General features: G+C 35.1%; 1 long non-coding RNA gene across 3 annotated transcripts; it reads right to left on the bottom strand.

The window, feature by feature from the left end:
- Positions 1 to 337: 337 nt before the first annotated feature.
- On the bottom strand, positions 338 to 9,676 carry LOC113040456 (uncharacterized). 3 transcript variants are annotated; one of them, XR_003275229.1, is made up of 6 exons: positions 9,644 to 9,658; positions 2,759 to 2,889; positions 2,543 to 2,674; positions 2,249 to 2,359; positions 815 to 907; positions 338 to 463 (listed from the first exon to the last, which is right to left on the bottom strand). It is a non-coding gene; the product is annotated as an uncharacterized LOC113040456 (long non-coding RNA). The 3 variants fall into 3 exon arrangements; XR_003275228.1 differs by having other exon boundaries at positions 2,543 to 2,889; positions 9,644 to 9,676; XR_003275230.1 differs by lacking the exon at positions 2,759 to 2,889 and having other exon boundaries at positions 9,644 to 9,660.
- Between the last annotated feature and the right edge of the window lie 8,171 nt (positions 9,677 to 17,847).

Here is a 17,847-nt window from a genome sequence, read left to right as displayed (position 1 = left end):
TTCTTATTTTATAGGTTCTTAAAAAGAAAAAATTGAAATAAAAGTTCTGTCACATTCTTATTGAATATTATTATTAAATGCTCTTGAAAACATGTTTATTACCTGGAAGATCTGCAGGAGACTGTCTGTAAAATTATTGTGGTTCCTGTGAGACTGTAAATCTGGATCTAATGTTTCATACTGAAGCCTGATAGTAAATAAAATAAGAAATATGACCAAAATATCTTGTAAACATTTTAGCAAAGAGAAAAACAATACTGTGATAAATGTATGGACTATAGGTTTTATGATAATTATTCACTGACACACTTTCTGACACAGTCTATGTTTAAACAGAAATAAGAAACGCATCAAATACCGTTTGGTTCGTGATGTTGTTTCTTCACTGAAGTTTAGTGGATCATCCTTTGACCGGTCACTCTTGACAGACACAGAGCTGGACACATGTGAGTCTGATCTTACACTAATGACACAAAGAACAAAACACTTTACTACAGGAGCTCCTTCAGTCTCATTTAAAGAGCTTCACTGTTGAGGATGGTAATGAAGCACAGTATTGACATGCATTTGTTCATCTATGACTATGGACCGATGGAAAGACATATTCATGTTTGGCTGCATGATGTATTTTTCATGGTTAATTTATACCTCCTTGTGTCTGCTTGTTTGATTGTGTTACTGGAAAGAAGCTCCAGACGGAGTTCAATAAAGAGGAAATCAGTGATTTATTGTTTTATTTCATTCATTTCTATCATAAGCATCTTAGTGGAGAAATAAGCCAACACAACATTATAATGTTAAAGATAATAAATACCTTTTGATAGATGTTTGTTTCTCACTGAAGTCTGGTATGTTATCATCCTTTGACCGGTCACTCTTCACAGACACATGTGATCCTGATCTTACACTAATGACACAAAGAGAGAAGAGAAACTTCTTTTGCATTTTCTTTTTTTTGACTAAAATGGAGAACAGAAGTTTCAACGCTACACAGTTCTGTTAGCATACTTCAATTTAAGAGAGCATATGATGCTATTTTAAAAAATCACCACTTTGTTTATTGGGTGTAATAATAATAAAAGTAACAATGTCGTTGTAATAATTACCGTATCTGTTGGACTCAGAGTCCAAGTCTGGGCTGAACCTTTCAGAGATAAGCTTTTATTTTGCAACTCTCTAATCTTTCAGATACAATCTCATAAAGTTATATTTTTTCTTCTTCACTGTAACAACTATATGTCCTGAAGTGTCAACATAAAATACAATTATTTAGGTTAGGTTTATTGTATTTTATGTACAGTGTATTTAGGTGTGGTTTATTGTATTTTATGTACAGTGTATTTAGGTGTGGTTTATTGTATTTTATGTACAGTGTATTTAGCTGTGGTTTATTGTATTTTATGTACAGTGTATTTAGGTGTGGTTTATTGTATTTTATGTACAGTGTATTTAGGTGTGTATATCTGATGTTGTACACAGGAAGCTGGGAGAAAATGCACTGTAGCTTCATAAAGTGTGCTGTACACAAGCTAACCTTTGGGTCGTACGGCTCAGGAACAGAGTTATTAATAAATCTTAAACACTGAATCCAAACAAAGAGGGTTTGCTTTCTCATCCAAACACACAGCGTCTCCACAACATGATTGACAACACTAAAACTCACTGAAGCCTCGTCTTCTCTTTGTGTAAACCTTTGAACAGCATTACGTTAATAATTTACTTTGTGATGCAGACATTTGTGAAATTAATATCTGGACTTCAGTCAAGGACTTTTAATCATTTCTGGATCAGTGTTCTCTGTTAGACAGAATAAATCACTTTACAGGAGACTGTGACCTTTGTAACTTTGAAGATCTTACACAAACAGTTATATTACACACTAAAGAAAGATTAAAACAATAAAAAGCATCATATGACCCTTTAAATTAAGTGTGGAGTAATTTTTTATGTCTGACCTAAAACTGAAGTCACTGATGTGGAATAATTGACTTAAGTACAGACCCAGTGCTGAAGAGCGACTGTAAAATGACTGTAAATTATGATTTTGATTTTCAGTTATGAGATATTTATCATCTATTGGTTATTTTTAAAATATCTTTTTTTTTAATGAGAGCATTATGAAACTCCAAAGTTCTGCAAATGATACGTAAATATAACACAAAGTTTGTTAAGGTTGTGTTTTTTCCAGCAATCCTCTGAAAGTGCAGCAGTGTTTAAAATGATTCTCTGAAAACAGACTCAGTCTTACCTCTGTTTGTGTGAGAGACTCATCTTTCCTCTCTTCTCTGACATACTGCAGATGAACAGCTCAACACTGAGATCTTTGTGTCTCTGAAGACGATCAGATGCTCATCATGACCTGGACATGACAATCAGATCAAGATCATGAGAGTTCAGAGGAACAAATGTTTCTGTTTCTCGGTGGTTTACTTCGGCGACAGACAGGTATAAGTTATAACTGAACAAATCACGCTTCATCCAGCTCTGAAAAGCGTTCATCATTCTCCTAAATAAGTGTAATGGTGAAAGTATTCAGACTTACTTGCAGTAGTTCAGACGATCTTGTGCTGCAGGAACAGAATCCAGAAGTCTTTCCAACACTTTCGGTTTGTGATCGCTGTTAAACACCTGTGCGATCTTCACGATTGATGTTTGTCACCTGACACGACTTCATCTTGGAGAAAATCAAAGTCCAGTTAACAACAGATCTCGTGCATCAGCGCCACCAACTGGACAGGAATGTGAAGCACAAACACACCTGCTTTCTCCTTCTTCTTCCTTCTAACAGCAGATCCCAAACTAAAACAGTGCACTAGCGCCACCTGCTGTTTCTTCACATTCTCCCTCTCAATCTGCTCCATTCACCTCCTTCTGATACATTTGACTACTCTGAAGGGTTAATGAATAATGACAAATCATATCAAATAATCCAAGACAAACATATCAGTCTGAAAGGTAATGATTATATGCTATATAACAGAATTATATGCAGTCCTGTTTTTATTTGAAGAAACGTAATTACATTTCTTTCATTACAGCAATAGTCTATGAATTCAGATTGAATGATTTATTCAGTTATTCTGTAGTTTATGATGAATAATTAAGATATATGAAATGTATGATTCACTGAATTAGTTCAGAACTCAATTAATTATAATAAACTTCCAGTTTCTACATACAAATAGAAAATGTCCAGTTATTTTCATCTTATTTTCTGAATTTATCATCTCTGGTTGCTGTGATGTAGATATATGTGCTTTTAGACAGAAACATTTCTGGATCTGATGAAGATAAACCCCAGGAACACAGAAGAAAGATCTTGTTTGAGACTCGAATCTCAATCATTAGACTGTAAAAAGTGTGAGAGATGAGAGAGATCGACGTTTATCTGTTCTCACATGGACAGATATTCAATGAGTACGGCAGAAATTTAGGCAGTACCTTACCATTGTGAAGCAGAGTATTACAGTTTGACCCAAACATGATTGCCCCGTGACGTGACAGCATTGTCTAGAGTAATTCGCTCATTTACAACCTTCCTTACAAATGGGTGTAATAATAATACTTATTATTATTTTTTATTATAAATATTATTTATTCTTACAGTTACATGATGCATTTCTGGTTTCAAATTGTTGTCATGGTGGTACTTTTCTATAACACTGAATGTGGTAATAAAGAGTTGCTTATGCTTTAAATTTGTTTGTTTTTATTTTATTTTATATATCACATAAATGGAGCAAAAACAGTCAACTTTGACAATATATCAAATATTGAACTAAAATATATATGAACTATTCGTTTTAACACTTTAAAATGTCAAATTTTCAATCATGGTTTCCAGGGAAACTTCACTCTCTTGGTCGTGTCATGTTGCTTAACTGGGCTGTATGTTATAAATATAAGAACTAAGTTACAGTTTTATGTTTCTTCTGTGTGCAGTTGTGTTCATTTGTTTTGATTTCTCCAGGAGATTCTCTCTCAGACAGACTGTGTGAACTTCAACTGTGATCTTGTTGTTACTGATCCGTTATAAATCACCGTTTACACAGAATGTAATAAAATCAGAATCATCATAGTAGGAGTGAACATGTGACCCGCCACTGATGAAATCCACACACACACACACACACACACACATATATATATATATATTTATATATATATATATATATATATATATATATATATATATATATATATATATACACACACAAACATTTTTCAGTCTCATCACTGAAGGATGAAGAATAAACACAAGCTGTTTGTTCTTCAGTGTGTTTGGTTCTGCAGGGTTCTAGATCTCTCATGTTCTCTCTGTTCTTCAGTAAACTCTGTTCTCTGCAGATTTATCTTCTTCATGATGCTTTGATGCTCGTACTTGTAAGCTAATAAAAAAAAGTATTTTTATTATTATTCATCTTCTCTTTCATTAATATACAGACACATAAATATATAACAAAAAAAACACAATTAAAAGATGCCAAATATAAACAATGTAAGAATTAAAAAAGTGAAAGAATAAACATAGAAATATCATTTTACAAATTTGCAAGGTACAAATAAACCACCACTGAATTGAGTTGAACTGAATGTGTGTTTTATATGAAACATGGTTTATCACAGACTAATGAATAAATGCTGTTGTGATAGTTTCATCTTGTAATGTCACAATAACTGATAACCGTGTTGTTTTCTGATCTTGACAGCAATAAAATGATCTTAATGTGTCAATGAACAGATCTGAAGTCATCAGTGTAATGAATGAGGTGAAAACAGGATCTATTATCATGAAATAAAGAGGATTTTCATCAGCTGATAATATTGATGATACACTGTATTGTCTAATTGACCTTCTATGGGTAATTGTCTTCTCATGTCTTTAATGACATTACAATATGTTTTCTGAAATATTTCAGTAACCTTAAGATATAATCCTCCCATTAATCCCACACACATCTATCACAGCGTGTCTACAGATATAAACAAGTTACATTTACCACTTTTTAAGAACCTGCGGCCACCCTGAAAGGGAGAAATTTTTAGTTATTATTATTATCATTATTATTATTATATATTAATATTATTTAGATATGTGTTTAAATTAATTTCTGCAAAGGAGGAGTAATAATTATAATAATAATAATAACAAATGCAAAAGTATGAATACAGCTGTGACCTGATCTTCTGTATGTCCTGCTGGAACTGCTGGATGCTCCTCTTAATGTGAACTATGTCCTTCTGCTGGAGTTTTATCCTCTTTTTTTTCTTCATTTGAACCAGTAGCGTAGCCAGAAAAGAGACTCTGGGTGTGCATATGAAAATCTGGGTGTGCCACATTTATTGTCAGATTACTGTGCAAAATTATGGGATAGTATTTTGGTTGCACTGCTTCCGTCCAACCATACTCCTAGTGGTAATTTGCAGGTCGTGTCAAAATGTAGTTAATTGTTAAATGTAATAATTTTCTTCCAAATACGATAATTTTGAACTTCTGGTACGATACTTGGACATTTCCAATCTGGCAACACTGTCTGTTGATGTTGGGCCCGGTGAGGGAGAAACATCCTCATCAGGTGTAACGTTTGGCCTTGTGTCCGGCTGTCCATCAAGCCAAGTTTTTTTGCTAAAAAAAAATCAAGAAAGGAGCTCTGTGACATATTGCTAGCTAGCAATGTGCAATCAAAAATGTTCTGTTTATATCATAGACTGCTGGGGTCACAGTCAGCTGCTGTTTGCTGATTGGTTGGCAGTCCAAATGTCAGCAGATATATTTTAACAAAAATAATTTAAAATGTAAATTACATTTTAACATTTTGAGCATTATTGCACCATATATTGGATTCTTATTCTGTGTCCCTGAGAGTATGATTTAGAATGTTCAGTGACGTCACAGAACTGTCAGATTCAAACAGCTTTAGCGCGTTGGCTGCACTGAGCCAGAGCCATATAGAGAGAGAGTTGCGACAACGGAAGTTCGAAATGTTTGGTTGTCACGTGATTCGTGTAGACTTCAAATAGTTCCAGGAAGTGCGTTGGCGGCCATTCAAACTGATAGAGTAGAGTGACAGAACTGCGATTTCTGGTAATAAGGAGTCAATAAATGCATTTATTTATATATTTATACAACACACTGACATATGTATGTAGCATGAGTATGTAGTTACAGCGATGTTGTTTTTAAAATATCAAATCGGGTAATATTGAGGATTAGTGTTCAATTACCGTTTTTTTAAAAACGTATTTGAGGCTAACGTTAAGTTGTATAAACACGGATTGCTGTTGCCTTTTTACGTTACATATTGTCCTTTTTTCACTGATCTAATGTTAACTCATGTCATATTGATGACTTTCAGGTAGTACAGAGACAGGCTGGTGACAGGTGATTTTCAGCTCGCACCGCACTATGGATCAATTAACTGTTAGCAGCTGTAATTAGCATGTTAAATAAATGTAAAATGAAGCTTACTGTTTATAATTCTTACAATTACATATAGTAATATAAGTATGTATTATAAATAATATACCTATTATATCTAGTATAATTCTTACAATACTTATTCATGTACACATATATTCAGGTTTAAAACAACTTAAGCATACTCGTATATAAACATGTACACTGCCATTCAAAAGTAATGATGCTGAAAATTCAGCTTGGCATCACAGGAGTATATTCCATTTTAAAATAGAAAACAGTTATTTTAAATTGTAATTATACAATTAACTATTTACAGCAATTCATGAATACATATCTAATAAATTTAATAGCATGACAAGCATTTTGTATGTGTCCTTTCTTTAATGTTGTCCTTGCATAGTCTCCACCATGGTTGCTGTGCTGCATGGGGATGCTCCACTCGGTCAGAGGAAGGTGTGCGAATGTATGTCTTCCCAGCTGACATAGAGAGGAGAAAATAATGGTTGGCTCAAGTCAGCAGGAGCAATCTAAATACAAATAAAAATTACAACAACAAAAATTGTTAGGTAATTATACTTAAATTTATTTGTACTTTTTAAATTGACAATGTTTTACTAGAAATAAGGAACAAGCAAAGCCTTGCAAAACCCAGGGAGCTGAGACTCATGGTGAGACATTGCAGGGATCATCAGTGTTACATATAACTGTGCATTTAACCACCATGTGATATGTACTGTATGTGGGTAGACAAAAAAAAAGGTGTGTGTGGAAACTAAACTGAAGTCAGTATGCAGACAAATTGCGGCAAAGCAATTTGTCATGACCAAAAAATTCAAGAGTAGGCTGAGGTCAGATGCTATTCCCACAATCTTGTACATCGTCCTGTGGTCAAAAAGAGGAGGGCCCTGCTCAACGATGCACCCCTAGACCTGTGAACATACAAGAAATGGCTGCTGATTACAGCTATGTTATTTCAGGTGATTCATATATAATAAGTACAAACTCGTACTAGTTGAAGTAAAGTGATTTGATATTTTCAATATTTAAAATTAGCAAAACCATGTATTCTACCTCTATCAGTTTTAAAGGTTGAGGAAAAAAGAACGAGGACACTCAGAGAAGGGAAAGTGAGAGTGAAGAAAAAGGACATGGCTAGAGAGGAGAGACAGGGACAGGTGACACTGCCCAGTCAACCAGCAGCAAGTCAGTCAGCAGCCAGTCAGCATTCCAGTGAACCATCAGCCAGTTACCTGGGTCTATTCAAAAAATTTAAGAGACAAAAAAAAAAATAATAATCACACAATGCAAAGGCAGCACTAAGAAAAATAATGAAAATTTAGCTATAAAAAAAAAAGGTCCCCTCAGCTCTCCTGACCTGCATCCTCACTGATGCTCCATCCCAGAACAGTTCAGTGGCACCACTAATCCTCCACCCACCAGCACCCACAGAATGATACAGTATGTTACTTTTATACACTAACAAGTTTAAGTATATAATACAGTATTATTAAATAATATAGACAGGTAATAGTAAATGAATCACAATGACTAAAAACACTGCACCAATGTTTTTGCAAACTCAATTCACTCTAAATGTATACCAATAGGGTGCATTTTATTATTAAGTAATTTAATACGTGTAATAAGGAACAAACTTTATAACCTCGTTTTTACCACTTCCACTCACCGCTGTCACACGTTATATTGAACTAACGTAATTGGCTATGTAACGTTAGCTAACTTTCCCCACCATGCAAAAAATATGTTTATACTCTTTTTTCTAATTGCAAACACGATGGATGAAACTGGAATTTTGAGAACAGATTTTACAATTAATAGGGTGTTCGTTACTAACTTTATTCAGCTCCAATCTTAGCCTAATCTGTTAGTTATCTGATAACAACCTTAAATCTACTCATTAATGAGTGATAATCTACTAGAAGGTTTTAATTGGCAATTTATTGTTATTAAGATGTACTGATAATATTCAATCTTATTATTTAAACGTCTTACCTGTTAAAAGTGCGTCGCGAACGGTTTGTTCCGCTGCATCTCTACGGCGCGGCATCGGTTTGCTGCTACTTCCGGGAACTATTTAGAGGCTCCACGAGCCGCCATTGCTGTAAAAAAAGCGTTCCATTGGAGTCAATGGAGTTGTCGCAACTCTCACTCTATATGGCTCTGCACTGAGCCAGAGACGGACGCGCTCAGCGCTTGTCATTTATCACAATTAATGCAGTGTTTTCAACCACATAATGTTTATTTTAGGTTACATACATTTAAATATACATAATCACTAGTAAAACAATACATTGGTAGTTTGTAAAATACACACTGATGTCTATGGAAGCAGCAAAAACTATCTAATCAAATGTAATTTGCAGACGTGTTTTATTTCATATATCAGACACACGTAGCAGAACAATAAAGTTTACTCTATTCTTCGTCCAGTTCAACAGCAACTTACTTTCATGTATTTTGGGAGAAACTGTGGAATTCAAGTGCTGTGCGTAAAATCCGGCTGACAGGACTCTGAACTGCAGCGCTCATCTCGTTATAGATCAAGATCATTTATAAATTTTTTAAACGAAAAAATCGGAAATATCAGATAGTTGACATGGCAAGCAAGTTTGTGTATATATTTTAATAAAAAATGAAAAACTAAAAACGTTTGTGGCTGCGGTTTGTCACGTGACGATCATGACGCGTCGCCATGGAAACAAGGGTCAGTTAAAATATTTGTAACTTACGCGTGAAAGGGTTGATTTTCTAAGTAAACAACCATAGCCCACGTTTAGTAAAAAATGTTTTATTGAGACTATAAAAAATAATTCTGCATCTATTTTTAGGTGTGGGTGGCACAGGCACACCCTGGCACACCCGTGGCTATGCCACTGTGCTAAATGCATAAAATTTAATAATGTATTAATTAAATATTTTTAGGAATGTTTTTAGAGAACGTTATCCCATCTTTTGAGAGAACGTTCTGGGAGCAAAAATAAAACTACCCCTTAAAAACATTGTTAGAACAATCCATGGGTAAGTTCTTAGAACATGTTTAGAACAAAAAATTCTAGCTGGGAAGCCCCCACAATAATGAGCAAAAGAAAAATAATAGACTTAACAAAAAATGCATCAATAAATGTGATTTTAAATAAATCATTATTTGTGAATCATTATTATGAAGACCAGCAGCAAAATAACACTGTAAATCTGACTCACCAGAGACAGTAACAGAGACACTGAATCTGTACATGGTCTCTTTCCTACTTCTGATGGTTACTTCATACACTTCAGAGTCTGTGTTTCTGGTGTTTGTGATGATCAGAGATCCAGTCTGATGATCCAGCTTCAGTCTGTCTCTGAATCTCCCATCAAGAACATCACATGTGGAAGAATCTTCCAGTGTCTTTATCAATTTCAGCTATACGAGTCTCTGAGTGTCCACATGTCCAGAATACCTCATCATTTGTCTGTAGTTCAGTGTTAGTCTGTAGAGAGACTGAATCTCCCTCCATCACAGACACTGACTTCACTTCATCTGAATCAGAAACACACCTGAAGAACAACACAAACAGAGTTTGTCACAGATTAAGGTGAAGGTTTACTGAAGTAAACAGTTTGAAATGTAAATCTTGGACCAATAATAACCAAACAACAAAACGAAAAAAAAATTCGTGGTGATTTTGAATAAAACCCATTTGCCGACACAGGACTGAAACTAAAGCTGCTGCTGTTTGAGCTTCACTGTTTTTATATAAAGGATATTTAGAAAAACAAACACACATATTTGAGAGAGTAAAAAATACACATTTCAAACTCACCAAGCATATGCCACAAACACAACCAGAAGCAAACTCTGTCAAACATCTTGAGCGGTTTCAGTCCACAGATATGAAGAGACAAACTGGATCAGTAATGAGAGATGAGACAGATGAGCTGATGTGAGGCTGCTCTGTAGTAAAGTGAAGTCAAACTCTCCTGTCAGCTAAATAACCCTCTATTTATTCAGCATTGATGCACAAGATCATCAGCTCTTCTGAGCTTCCTGGAGATCAATGCTGTCATTTTCAACAGAAATAAGCTGAGCCAAATATAGATGTTAAAAATGTGTTAAAGCAGTGTTTGATCGTGAGATCCTGAGAGTCTTTGACTCTGGTTTCTCCTGTAACTGTCTTCAGTCGGTTTGTTCTTCGTGTCTGATCAAATAGTTTCTCCTCTCAGACTGATTTCACAGATTCTCCAACTGCTTTATGGATCCAGAACAGATCACTTGTTGTAACTGTGTGCTCTCTCATATTTTCATATGGCATTTTGTGTGGAGTGGAAGTAAAAATGTTTAGTTCATATAAGCAGAAGAAAAAAAAGAAGACTTTAAACTACTAAAAGATACACTGACCACATTCATCTAATAATATACATGCTGATGTCGAAGCTGTTTGTCAAGACAACAGATCAAACCACATTAGATATAAATATATCCCAACACAAAAGCTTCTTTGATCATGATAGATTTAGTGAATTACATGCATTTATCAGTCAAGTCAAGTCAAAGTTTATTTATATAGCACAAATTTAACACAACTGTAGCTGATCCAAAGTGCTTTACAGTAAAACATGATTTAAAATAGAAAAGAGTGGAGATAAAAGCAAATATCATATACAACAGACCAATTATACATAAAACACCAGCTATATATACATTTTAAAAAAAAATAATATAAATACATAAACAGTATCACTCAAAAGCTAAGGTATAAAAATATGTCTTTAAGCTAGTTTTAAAAACATCCAGTGATGGAGAAGCCCTAATACTCAAGGGTAGACCATTCCAGAGCTTTGGGGCAGCTACAGAGAAAGCTCGATCACCTTTTGATTTGCAGCGAGAACGAGGAACCGATAAAAGTAACTGATCTTCAGATCTTAATTGCCTAACAGCTGTGTAAGGTTTTACAAGATCAGAAATGTAATCCGGGGCCGAGTTATGCAATGCTTTGTATGCAAAAAGAAGGATCTTAAAATCTATTCTAAATTTTATGGGAAGCCAATGCAATGAGACAAGGACAGGGGAGATATGGTCTCTTTTTCTAGTTCCTGTCAGCAATCTAGCTGCCGAGTTTTGAACCATCTGTAAACGGGAAAGTGTAGATTGAGGTAGGCCAATATAGAGCGAATTGCAGTAGTCTAGTCGAGAGGAAATTAGTGCATGAATCACTACTTCAAGGTCTTTTCTAGAAAGAAAGTGTTTTACTTTTGCTACAGATCTAAGTTGGAAAAAGCTACTCTTCACAACTGCATTTATTTGCTTGTCAAATTGAAAAAGAGGGTCAAAATAGACACCAAGATTTTTGGCATGATTGTGCAAATTATTACTTAAAAAACCAAACTGTGTTTTGACAGAGTTGTTGGTAGCAGCAGGACCCAGTAGAATCACTTCGGTTTTATTTTAATTTAGTTGCAGTGAGTTATTTGACATCCAGGATTTAACTTCATTTAGACATAAGAACAGACGGTCTAAGGAAAGGTCGTTGGCATATTTGATTGGAAGATATAATTGAAGGTCGTCAGCATAACAGTGATAATTTATATTATATTTCCGGAATATTGAGCCTAAAGGAAGCATGTAGAGGGAGAATAAAAGAGGGCCAAAAATGGATCCCTGCGGAACACCGCATTGGATAGGCATGGCGGGAGAAGTGAATGACCCAATATTCACAGAGAAAGTTCTCCCCTTTAGGTATGAGGTGAACCACTGCAAAGCTTGGCCCTTAGTTGCCTAGATTTTTGATAGGCAACTAAGCGGTCTTTTAAAATTTGGTAAGAGATTTGGAGGCCATCCTTTTTCCACCTGCGCTCAGCCCTTCTGCACTCTTGTCTGAGAGTACGAGTAGCTGCATTTAACCAGGGCTGAGGACTAGTTATAGCCTTACGGTTTTTACGTTTAAGTGGAGCAACTGTATTGAGAGCAGTACAACAGGCGGAGTTGAAAATTTCAACCAGTTGTTCAGTATCCATACAGACTGATAAAGAATTGACAGTAGAGTTTGAAATGAGCTTGGAATAAGACTCAGAAAATTCAAATGCAGTCGTAGCATGAAACGCATGTGAATAATGTACAGGCAGAGAATTTGAAGGCTTTACAATTGAAATAACAGGCTCAAACACTACAGGGAAATGGTCAGAAATGCCAGCATCAGCTACTTCACAGATGTGCACAGAAAAACCACGAGTCAAAACAAGATCCAGTGTATGGCCTAAGGAGTGTGTAGGGCTAGAGACTGACTGTATAAAACTGAGTGAGTCCATAAGGCTCATAAAATTTTTGACCAAAGGTTTTGATGGACAACAGACATGAATGTTAAAATCACCCAACACCATTAGCCTGTCATAGCGAGACACTTGATTGGACAGAAACTCAGAAAACTCGTGAATAAAAGTTGAATTGACTTTAGGAGGTCTATACACCAATACACAGAGTATGGGGCCATTTAGATCAATTTTTAAGAGCTGTGCCTCAAAGCTAGAAAAGGCATCTACAGGCAGAAGTCTGCATTTAAATGAGTTCCTAAAAATCGTTGCTAAGCCGCCACCATGTCCACTTGGCCTAGGTGTACTGTAGAAAGAGCAGTGTGAAGGGGATAGGGATATCAGTGTTATACGACCTGATTCAGCATGTGATGGACACACACAAAGATGACACACTCTAGACTTAATCATCAGTACGGGTCTAAACATTTCATCCATTGTTATTAAGGACATAGCACTATCTGATCACTTCTGTATTTTCTTTGATATATTGATCTCTGCTACAACTGAATCTAGATCTGTCTCTGTCAGAAGGAGATGCATTAACGAGAACACAATTGAACTATTTATGGAGGCTATATCTTTAACACCAAGCATTTCTGCAGACTCTGTTGATATTCTCCTTGATTCCTTCAACTCAAAAGTTAAGAATGTTATTGATGATATTGCTCCAATCATAGTCAGTAAGAAAACAGACAGAAATCAGTTTGGAGAAGCTCAACAGCAGTTCAGACGATGAAAAGACAATGCAGAAAAGAAGAAACTTGAAATTCACGATAGCATCTATAAAGACAGCCTTCATGCTTTTAATGTGAAACTAGCCACAGATAGACAGAATTTCTTCTCAAACCTTATAAACAGTAACTTAAATAACACTCGTACTGTTTTTGTCACTGTTGAGAGACTGACAAACCCCTCGAGTCAGATTCCCAGTGAAATATTAAGTTATACGTGGTAAGTTATAAACAAAACACGTTTAACTTTTGTTGTTGTTTTTACCACTAGCAATGGAGTCATTGTTACACCGCACACTTTATTAATGTCAGGACTGTCATTTTGGTCTGGTTTATTCCTGGTTATGTCAGTATTCCTGACACTGGTGTATATTGTTATTGTGTGAACGTGTGTGTGCTCTCGTCTGTGTGTTGAAACTACACTGGGCTTCCTTGCTACATCAGTTTGTAGAGGCTTTGGGCAATCGGTTATTGTGGACAGCTTTTAAATTCGCATTGAAAGAGCATCAAATCTCAAAGCAAGAGCACTGACATTTCCCCACAATAAACACCAGCACATCCTGAAGTATCTCATTCGCATTACACCACAAGGATCTCTCTCTTTCATGTGGGGAGGTCATGTCAGTGACTTCTTAATAAACTATTACCTGGAGACTTGGTGTTGGCAGATGGTGGATGTGACAGAGACAGTGTTGGACTCGTGTGTGCAGAAGTGAAAATACCTGCATTCACCAGAGGACGCAGCTGGATGCAGAAGATGTGGAGGAAACACGGCAGATAGATCACCTCAGGGTTCATGTGGAGAGGGTGATATACACGTGTATGTATGTGCATTTATATACATATACAGAAATGTACCTTAAATAAACTACTTTTATTTTGGATGCTATTAATCGTTTTCACAGCCTTACATTAAATGTTGTCTATGCATGAACAGCATTATCATTGTTATGCATATTGCATACCACCTGTTACAATGATAAATGGCAAAATTGATAAATTCTGTATCTCATTATTTGTGCATCACATTGAGGTAAATGCGTACAGTTTACAGTAAGGTATATAAAACCAGTAAAGGGGCAGTGTAACACATAGAAGTTAATTAGATAAACAACTATCAAGACCACAGGTAAGACAATAAGTAAAAAAAAAAATAGAAAAACACTTATTTAATTTATACATTTAGTGCACTTGTAGTGCTAATACAACAGGAGTAACTTGTAACAACAGTGTAACCTTCAAGTATCAAGAACATAGATAATGCAATAAGTGAAGAAAAAAAACGGTAAATGGAAAGACAATTATTAAAACTAATTAATTCAAGACCTTTGAGCGAGCAACCATTTTCTGCTCATTGACACAGAAAATCTGAAGGTCCTGCACTCCTCCATATTTGTAAATTGCAGGTGGCCTCGAGAGATTTCACATTTTTTAATTGCTCAGATGTGTAACATTACGCACTGACGCGACAGTTTTAAAACTAATAGTTGTAAAAACTAATAGTTGTGAGTACTCTGTACTTAACTCAGTTGAGTTGACTGAAAGAAGATATACATTGCAATTAAATAATGAAGTGATTAATTGAGTGATAATTGAGCATTAGTGATGAACAGCTGCTGTTAACAAACAGAATTACTGAAGAACTTGTGGAAATCTACCGCTGTACCATTGAGAGCATACTCACAAACTGCATCTCAGTATGACACAGCAGTTGCTCTGCATCTGACCACAAAGCACTCCAGTGGGTGGAGAAAACTAAAACACCTCCACCCTGGTCAAAAAGACACACACTTAAGCTGTTAACTTTTTTAATGTGGCTGACTCTCCCTCTGAGTTCAAACAAACCAATATCCCGGAGTAATTCATGTACTCAAACAGTACACTGACTGAACTGATGTGAAGAGAGAACTGAAGATGAACACCGAGATGATCCAGATAATGAACAAAAGACTGACATATTTGACATTTTATATATATATATATATATATATATATATATATATATATATATATATATATATATATATATATATATATAATGAATAAATAGGCCTATACGAGAACTACATTTTTACTTAATAAATTAAGAAAATGAACAACAAACTGTGCAACAAGTAGCCTAGTATGTGCTGCGCAAAAGGAAACCAGACTCCAGAAAGCGGCATCCTATTTTTCTTTAGGTTTATTTTAAGCATAAAGATTTGTTTTTATTGTGAATTGTGATCTTTTTTGACTAAAATGAGAAGTTGTTTCCACAGTTCCACTGAAAAAAAAAAAAAAAAATCAAGTAATTGTGCTGGGGCAGCATGCACACAGAGTTACTTTGACAATGCAGTCTCTTCATTATCATAATAAAATACAAAAACACTGTGCAGTTTAAATATGTAGTAAAATCTGTGCCATTAAGTATTATCACTGTACCACCGTGATGTTATGCAAAACATTTTGTTTTACGTAGATATTTGAGCGTGAGTGAAGTACATAATAAATACAAATACATCGCAAATGCGGAAACATTTGATTTTGTCTCGAATGAAGGAGCAAATGTTGGTTTCAGTTTCGTTTTGGCTTAAATTAATTTGTTTTGGCTTGTCGTCTGTATTGCTATAGCTTCTTATATTTTTAATTCTTGTTCTTTTCTAAATACTGTTAATTGTTGTGGAGTGAGGGGAACTAAAATAACCTAGCTATGTAAACTGTAATCCGGTACTGATTCCAATTTACATGACAAAAATTATAGTTAGTAACATAATCCATTACATTACACATTTTAGATAATCTAATAAGACTACTTTTAGATTACTTTTGACCTAACTTGATTTAAATAGGATAATATTCTACCATATTGACATAAAAATACAAAGAGTAATATATACATATATATATATGAACATTCAGTTTTTGCTTCAAATTGCTTCAACTAAATGATATGAAATTATATAAATTATATGTATATTAATTATATAACAAAAAATTAAATAACTGTAATAAAAGATTTAGGTTAAATAAAGATGTCAGTATTTATTTTTTTATTTTTAGGAAACAAATCAAAGAAAAAAAATAAACTAATTCTGTTTCTAATATTCTGTATGTTGCTCAAAAACAAAATATATATTGTGTCCAGTTTTTTATTTTTATTTTTTATTTTACCCAGTCATTTAAAAATAACACATTTAAACAAAAAATACGAGTTCACATATGGCACCTAAACACGCGTGGAAAACATAATTAGAACTAGATACTAAATTAGTTAAAAATGCCTATCCATATACAGCTATGATCGCGAACCTAAAACTGACTCAAATGATTTGCGAACCCGCTACGAACTCCCGAATTGATTCAAATGATTCGCGATCCCCAAACTGACTCAAATGATTCGCGAACCCGCTTTGAACTCCCAAAATGACTCAAATGATTCGCGATCCCCAAACTGACTCAAATGATTCGCGATCCCGCTCCGAACTCCCGAACTGACTCAAATGATTCGCGATCCCCACTCCGAACTCCCGAACTTACTCAAATGATTCGCGATCCCGCTTCGAACTCCCAAACTGACTCAAATGATTCGCGTTCCCCAAACTGACTCAAATGATTCGCGAACCCGCTCCGAACTCCCGAACTTACTCAAATGATTCGCGATCCCGCTTCGAACTCCCAAACTGACTCAAATGATTCGCGTTCCCCAAACTGACTCAAATGATTCGCGAACCCGCTCCGAACTCCCGAACTTACTCAAATGATTCGCGATCCCGCTTCGAACTCCCAAACTGACTCAAATGATTCGCGTTCCCCAAACTGACTCAAATGATTCGCGAACCCGCTCCGAACTCCCAAACTGTCTCAAATGATTCGCGAACCCGCAATCATTTTAAAGCTGTAACAACAATACTGTGAAACCATGATATGTTTGCTTAAGGTTATCATACCATCAAAATCGCATACCAGCCCATGACTAATAAATATATATATTCCATTTTTTGTTATTAACATGAAGTGCATTAAACATTACATTACATCAAGGTTTCCCAAACTAGGGTTTGTGACTTTAATAAAAAGCTAATTAATTAAATCATAAAAGAATAATACATTAAAATAAATAATTTTAAAACCAATCAAAATAAAATAAAATCTTACTAAATAAAGTTCAAACTCAGGGGTACTTCAAGTAAATATATTTGGTGAAAGAGGATCAGATGACAAAAGTTTGTGAATTTGTGTGTTTTTTTATCTGATAACATAATCCAGATTACATATAATCAATTACTACAGCTCTGTCTAATACTCGAGCTTTCATGAGTGCGGTTGCCAGATATCAAGAGTTCAAATCCCTGAATCAGAGCTTCACTGTTACAAGGACACTTGTTCAGCCCAGTGTTATTGCCAATT

Source organism: Carassius auratus, chromosome 22 (genome assembly GCF_003368295.1).
Source record: "Carassius auratus strain Wakin chromosome 22, ASM336829v1, whole genome shotgun sequence".
NCBI classification, from domain to species: Eukaryota; Metazoa; Chordata; class Actinopteri; order Cypriniformes; family Cyprinidae; genus Carassius; species Carassius auratus.
This window is presented reverse-complemented; position numbering and strand designations above follow the sequence as displayed.